This window comes from Artibeus jamaicensis, unplaced genomic scaffold (genome assembly GCF_021234435.1).
Source record: "Artibeus jamaicensis isolate MK-2021 breed Jamaican fruit bat unplaced genomic scaffold, CSHL_Jam_final contig_729, whole genome shotgun sequence".
NCBI lineage: Eukaryota > Metazoa > Chordata > Mammalia > Chiroptera > Phyllostomidae > Artibeus > Artibeus jamaicensis.
The window spans coordinates 2697863-2704593 of NW_026521939.1; the positions used below are offsets into that span (position 1 = coordinate 2697863).

The 6731-nt window shown below is 46.4% G+C and overlaps 1 pseudogene; it reads right to left on the reverse strand.

The window, feature by feature from the left end:
• Nucleotides 1-4640: 4640 nt before the first annotated feature.
• LOC119037056 (high mobility group protein B1-like) lies at nucleotides 4641-5277 on the reverse strand (annotated as a pseudogene).
• Between the last annotated feature and the right edge of the window lie 1454 nt (nucleotides 5278-6731).

Genomic DNA, 6731 nt, shown 5'->3' on the forward strand with positions numbered 1-6731 from the left:
TTATAGTTTCTTTAAAAAGTATCAAAGCTGGACTTCCAGCCAAGATGGAGGCATAGGTGGAAACACTGTGCCTCCTCACACAACCAAGTTTAAAGACAACAACGTTTTAATAACAAAATGCAACCAAAACAGACAGAAAAATTGAACTGTACAGAAGTCTGACAACAACAAACCATTCAACCAGACCGGTCGGCAGCTGTAGGAGCAGGGGTCACACAGGAAAAAGCAGCTGGACCCACCCAGGCACGCAGGCAACAGTTGTCGGATCCCAGGTGTGAGGTGGCAACAGGTGGACCCAGTGAGGGCTCGAGGCGGCTGGCTGACCGCAGTCACACATTTGTGCACAGATCGCGCAAGCCAGCACCAGGAATTAAAGTCTACAAGCACCGATTGGAAAACTTTCGGGGGTTGAGGTGCCAGGAGAGGCTCCCAGGCTCACAGAGAGTATGTTGGAGAAACCCACAGGGTCCTGGAGGGTGCACAGGCCCACACACCCAGGAACCAGAACCAGAAGGGCCCAATTTGCTTTCGGGAAGCAGCAGGGGGGACCAAAATCCAAGAGAGAGCATGGAACAAGCACCATCGCTCCTTCTCTGACCCTGTCCCCACATACAGCGTCACAACCCAGGGACTGGGTCTCCCGCCCTGGTAAACACCTAAGGCTCCACCCCTCATAAGTAACAGGTACAAACAGATCAAAACATTATGGCTCAAGAACAGCTCAAAGCCCCAGAACCTATAATTCTAAGTGACCAAGAAATAGGCAACCTTTCATGCACAGTTCAAAACACTGGTGATCAGGATGCCCACAGAACTGGTTGATTTTAGTAACAAATTAAAGGAACAAATGAAGGCTAAACTAATTGAAATGAAGGGAAATGCACAGGAAACCAATAGTAATGGAAAGGAAACTGGGACTCAAATCAAGGGAGTGGACCAGAAGGAAGAAAAAAATGACCAAACAGAAAAGAATGAAGAAACATGAATTCAAAAAAATATGAGGAGAGGCTTAGGAACCTCCAGGACATCTTTAAACATTCCAACATCCGAATTATAGGGGTACCAGAAGGGGAAGAGGAACAGCCACGGGTGGAAACCTTATCTGAACAAGTAACAAAGGAGAACTTCCCCAACCTGGCAAAGGCAATAGACTTCCAGGAAATCCAGAAAGCTCAGAGAGCCCCAAAGAAGTTGGACCCAAGAAGGAACACATCAAGGCACATCATAATTACATTAGCCAAGATTAAAATGAAAGAGAGAATCCTAGAAGCAGCAAGAGCTAAGGGGACAGTCACCTACAAAGGAGTTTCCATCAGACTGTCAGCTGATTTCTCAAAAGACACCTTACAGGCAAGAAAGGGCTGGAAAGATGTATTCCAAGTCATGAAATCCAAAGACTTATATTCAAGACTGCTCTATCCAGCAAAGCTTTCATTTAGAAGGACAGATAAAGTGCTTCTCAGATAAGGTCAAATTTAAGGAATTCATCATCACCAAGCCTTTATTACATGAAATGTTAAAGGGACTTATCTAAGAAAAAGAAGATAAAAAATATGAACAGTGAAAGGACAGCAAACTCAGTTATTAACAACCACACCTAAAACAAAAGCAAACTAAGAGGACAGCTAGATCAGGAGTGAACCATAGAAATGAAGATCACATGGAGAGTTAGCAACAGGGGAGTGGGAGAAGGAGAAGGGGGGAGAAGGTACAGAAAATAAGTAGCATAGATGGTAGATAGAAAATAGATAGTGGGGAGGGCAAGAATAGTAGGGGAAATACAGCATCTAAAGAACTTGAGACAAGTGTTCATGAACTAAAGGGGGGAGTGGTGGGGGAAGGGGTGTGTAGGGTGGAGGGGAATGAAGGGGGGAAATGGGGCAACTGTAATGGCATAATCAATAAAATATATTAAAAAAAGAATCTACCTTCCAGTTTACCAGATCCATGATCCTGCTTTTGAGGTCCCTACATAAGCCCCCCAGTATGTCTTGGGGAGTGTCTGGGGGATGTCTCACATCAGCTGCTCCAACCATCCATGCCTCTGTTGCACCACTGCCTGTCTCCCAATCTCATCATAATCATTCCTTCCAAAGGCCACTGTTCGCAACCTTATCAGACCCTTTGCAGTTCTGGGACCCCTGCCTCTTGACATAAGGCCAGGACTATCACGCCAAGCCCACAGGAGGAAGATCAGCACCTTCCTGAATGTTTGCTATTTATAGTACATTTGCTATTTGAAAAAATCAGGTTACAATGCTGTCTGAATAAAAACACACACAGAAACACAATTTTTAAAAAAGAATCAGAAACATATGCACCAAAATGTTAGTATGGCTATTTCTAAGTGGTGGAATACTGGTTGATTTTCTTTTTTTTTTTATTTTATTTTTTCTGTATATTTCAAGAACAAGTGTGCATTGTTTTGGAATAGTAAACATTTAGCTTATTTAAGGAGTGTTTTTGATAGTGGCTCAGGAAACTTAGGAGGCAAGGACTGTTCTCCCTAAACATTGTAAGGCCCTAACATGGGTTAGGCTACTCACTCAGCAACACCCCTTTGATGTGGGGCAAGCAAGGGAGAAGGAACCACCTCACCAGCAACAGCCCTATTCGCTAATAGAACCTTGTCCCAAGTTAGAAGCCAGCTGAACCATGACGAGAGGGAAGCTCTCGATCCTGCAAGCTCCTAAATCAGCAAAGAAAGTCGGGAAAGGAGGAGATGTTTGCAGAAAGTCACATCAGGAAAGAACGTTTTAGACAGAAGAACAGCATCAAGGAGTGAACCTACATGACACACCCGTAAGGACGGCAGGGAGGGGATCACGGAGCGAGGAGATACAGAGGGAGGTGAGCCAGGTTACCACAGGTCCTGCGTGTGCATTAAGTAACGTCACAGCGACGTGGGAGTCGGGAGCAGTAAGGCAGCTACAAGACACACAAATGAATAAAACCATCAAGGTGCAGCCCACTTGCAGATCAAAGCAAAATGCTTTATCAAACCTCTGCCTGCACTTTGAGCTTCAAAATGGTGCACTGTAGTCAATCAACTTCAACTTGGGGAAGAGACAGACACAAAGGGAGAGAAACATCCTCTTCTTAATAAATGTGTCCAGGGAAAAGCATTGGCCAGCAATGTACAGTCTCCAGGGTCTAAGACTGCACATCAGCAGTGGCAAAGGGAGCAATGGGACAAAAAGGGTAATATTTGGAATAACAAGTAACACCTTCAACAAGCCAGAGGACTCACTTCATCCTTTATTTGTTGACTCTAGGCCCTGGAGAAATGCCATAGCAATTTATAGAAAGAACAGTTAAAGGTAGACAGTGCCTAGATATTACTTCTGCCAGTTCATTTGGTAAATATTTTGTATTTGCAAGTTGACACAGTTTAATAATAACTGCCTATGTCAATGACAAATGCCATCGTGATGGTGCAAACACCCTTCTGGGCTTGAGGGCATGCAGTGGGGGCTGAGCTCCTTGTCTCCTATCCTTTTAGTTCCTGTTAATGACGATGATAATTCACATTTGTATGGCTTTGTGATTTCAGAGAGCCTTGGGCTTTCCTGGCGCTCTCTCCTACTGTACTTCATTGCTCCCTCTACAATGTGCAGTGTCTGTTTTGGCCCACTCTGGGAACCTGCAGTTTGACAGGGATCACGGAAGTGTAGGTAAGGCCGTACAATTCAGGAATCTGTGTGAAACAGGAGCCACAAATCATGACGCCTGCAGAGCACTGGCAGATGACATAAATAAAGAAAGAGGAAGAAATGACAAGCAACGGAATGGTGGGGTGTGGCAAACTGGAGTGTATGCACCATGGAAAGGTGGTGCTTCTCATCTTATACCCACCAACTATGTCCACATGGAAATATGAGCCCAGGGCTGCAGAACGTCCACCGCACTAAGAGAAGTCAAAGGCCAGATGCTATGTAAATCTCCCAATTGTTAAATGATTACAACTGGATTTTTAATTAATTTTAAAACATTTTATTTATTTATTTTTAGAGAAGGAGAAAGAGAGGGAGAGAAACATCCATGTGTGGTTGCCTCTCACATGCCCCCTACTGGGGACTTGGCCTGCAACCCAGACTTGTGCCCTGGCTGGGAATTGCACCCACGACCGCTTCGTTTGCAGGCCAGTCCTCAATACACTGAGCTACACCAGCCAGGGCTACAATTGGAGTTTTTCATTAAAAAATATATTCACTTAGAAGCAATCTGAATGCCAACAAAACAACTACAACTTCTTTTTTACTATTGTAGAGTGGTATTCAGTTAACAGAATAATTATTTCATACAAGCTGTATCAGAGACAACTGAAGATGAAAAAGCTACCATCCCCATATATAACTAACTTGTGCTGTGCACCAACAAGAACCTGATTTAAATTTCAATACCAATTCACAACCCCCATACTGTACCAGGCAAAGTTAGTTGCTATTGAAAATACCAGCAGGACAGGGCTCTCCAAAGACACTTTCAGTCATGTGTTAGCTATACAAAAAAGGACACTGTACAGTTTAAAAACAAATCTAACACAGCTTGACATTTCAACTTTTTCTTCAAAAGGAATGAGTTCTGTACAGGGAGGTTAAATGCTTTATAGACTAGAGAAAAACCACACCAGAATCAACTTATTCATCATTGCCCTCTTTTTCTTCCTCCTCCTACTCTTCCTTCTCTTCCTCCTTGTCATCCTCTTCATCTTCCTCATCTTCCTCCTCTTCCTTCTTTCTCTTTCTTTTTTCAGCCTTGATGACTCCCTTTCCTGCCACATGGGACTTTCCTCCAGGTCGGTATGCAGCCACCTGCCTTCCGGCATTCTCCTGTTCTCCTTCAGCAAGGCCGCCTTCCTTTCGTCCAGCTGCTTGTCCCTGGCAGCTGCGTGACTCCGCATCTCTCCCACCTGCTCTGTGGCATCACCGGTGGACAGGTGGGATGCTCTCCTTTGATTTTTGGACAACACTCAGAACAAAACAAGACAAAGGGTGAAGGGGCCTCTTGGACACATTGGGATCCTTGAACTTTTTTGCTTTCCCTTTAGGAGGAATAGGCTTCATTTCTCTTCCACAACAAGCCTTGTCTGCCTTTGCCATGTCTTCATATTTTCCTTTCTCTTTAATAGACATGGTCTTCCATCACTCTGAGCACCTCTTAGGAAACTGAGAAGCTGACGGAAGCATCTGGGTGCTTCTTGCACTACTTCTGGCAAGTTTGCTCAAAGAAACCACGTGTTGACACTCTGCTTCTCGGCTTCTTAGGATCTCCTTGGCGTACGTTTAATTATCTCTCCTCAGCAAGCCCAGAGTCGCCCGGTGCCGGTCCACCTCTCGCTTGCCCTGGTGTCGTCTCTGTGGAGCAAAATGTACTCCCGAAACTTGATTTTTTTTAAACACCATACAAGCCAACAAAATATCATTGAGAGCTGGACATGACTCTTGGGTCGAACCAGCTTCTTCACCACGCCCCCCACCACCACTGCAGGCCTTTCCCCAGGCCTTCCTGCCCACAGTGCCCCCTCCTCATGCCTCTAAACCCTCTCATTTCCCAAGGCTCCATTGGATTCCAGCCTCTCCCAGGATGGCCTCGCACATTCCTGCCTCCCTCCCTGAACTTGCCTCTGGTTTCAACAGCCTGAGGTCTTGGTCCTTGGTAAAATGACCTCTGTAGGGCCCACACTTTCTGGGCATGTATTTTGGAAAGTTCCCCTCATATCTTATCAAGACACTAGGCCTCCAGGTGAGACTGGCAGCTCCTTGCATGCAGGGCAGACATGAGTTAAGGGGTGTTATAGACTGAAAATAACTTCTCCCCCAAATTCAAAATTCGTATGTTGAAGCCCCAATGCCCAGTGTTATGGTGTTTGGCAATGGGGCTATTGGGGATTACAATTAAATGAGGTCATGACAGGATTAGTGACCCTATAAGAAAGTGGAGAGAGAGAGAGAGAAGGTCTCTCAGCCATGTGAGGGCACAGGAATAAGGTGGCCATCTGCAAGCCAGGGACAGAGTCCTCACCCAAACTGCAATTGACTGGCACCCTAGCCTTGGACTTGCAGCCTCCAGAACTATGGGAAGTCTATGTCTGTGGTTGAAACCACCTATCCCCTGTGGCATTCTGTATGGCAGCCTAAGAAGACTAAGACAAGCTGCTTTTCACTCTCAGTGATGCAAAGCCCAATACTGTGCACAGAGCTGATCCAGACTTTGTTCAATACCATGTCCTTCTGATAGCCTGGTGGGAAAGTCTCAGGCCACAGAGATGCAATGCAGGGATGGTGAGGGAAGAGGAGGAGGGACCAGACAGAGGCTGTCTGGAAACAGCCTCCTGACAGGGCTGCCAAGAGCCCTGGGAGCAGCTGGCCACGCCTCCCCAGCACAGTCTGCACCTGCTCCCGTCCCCAACCACTTACCAACCCTGTGACTTCCCAGCCCTCTGCCAGCTCTTTCCTCAGACACTATCAAGACAGGGGCCATACCCCTAGGCCCCCTCCAGGACAGCCAGATGGCACTGCCAGCAGCACAGGGTGCCAGCACCCCACCCACATGGACTCTAAGAGCTCTGTCTCGTTTCAGCCTGTTCCACAAATCAGACCCTCAGCAGAGCAAACTGAGCTTCCCTGACAGCTGGCCACAAGATTTCAGATGTCCCAGAACACAGGGAAGAAACTGTGATGGGGCCGTGAGGAGCCACAGGCCAGCTCTCTCTTCCACCCGAATCTCCC